The sequence below is a fragment of the Helianthus annuus genome, chromosome 15 (genome assembly GCF_002127325.2).
Source record: "Helianthus annuus cultivar XRQ/B chromosome 15, HanXRQr2.0-SUNRISE, whole genome shotgun sequence".
Lineage (NCBI taxonomy): Eukaryota > Viridiplantae > Streptophyta > Magnoliopsida > Asterales > Asteraceae > Helianthus > Helianthus annuus.
In genome coordinates, this window is record NC_035447.2 from 133,272,518 (window position 1) to 133,273,152 (window position 635).

General features: G+C 43.6%; 1 non-coding gene across 1 annotated transcript; it reads right to left on the minus strand.

Moving 5' to 3' along the window:
• Positions 1-312: 312 nt before the first annotated feature.
• LOC118487829 lies at positions 313-419 on the minus strand. Its single transcript, XR_004882772.1, has one exon. It is a non-coding gene; the product is annotated as a small nucleolar RNA R71 (small nucleolar RNA).
• Between the last annotated feature and the right edge of the window lie 216 nt (positions 420-635).

Here is a 635-nt window from a genome sequence, read left to right on the forward strand (position 1 = left end):
AATGCACCGAATGTTGAAGCCAACAACTTCGAACTTCGGCCACATTTGATACAAATGCTTCAAAACTCCGCAACCTTCCATGGGCTTGCGGACGAGGGTCCCCATCTACATATTACTAATTTCTTAGAAATATGTGATACCTTTCGGATCAATGGAGCATCAAATGACGCCATCCGCCTTCGAATGTTTGCATTTTCACTAAAAGACCGAGCAAAGGCTTGGCTCAACGCCCTCCCAGTTGGTTCGGTAAACACCTGGGATGAACTAGCCCAAAAATTTCTATATAAGTATTTCCCTCCCGCTAAAACGGCTAAATTAATGACTGAAATTAATACATATTCACAAGAGGATGGGGAATCCTTATATGAAACTTGGGAAAGGTTCAAGGAGCTATTGCGAAAGTGTCCCAATCACGGTCTTGCAGTATGGCAACAAGTATCCACTTTCTATAATGGGTTGTTGCCACACACCAAACAAACACTTGACTCTAGCTCCGGGGGACTTTTAGGTAATCGCCGCCCACATGAAATATACAATCAAATCGAGGAAATTGCTCAACCCAATTTTCAGTGGCACACTCCCTGAGGCAATAAATCTATTGCCCCGAGAGCCCATAAGGTTGATGAAAGCACTTC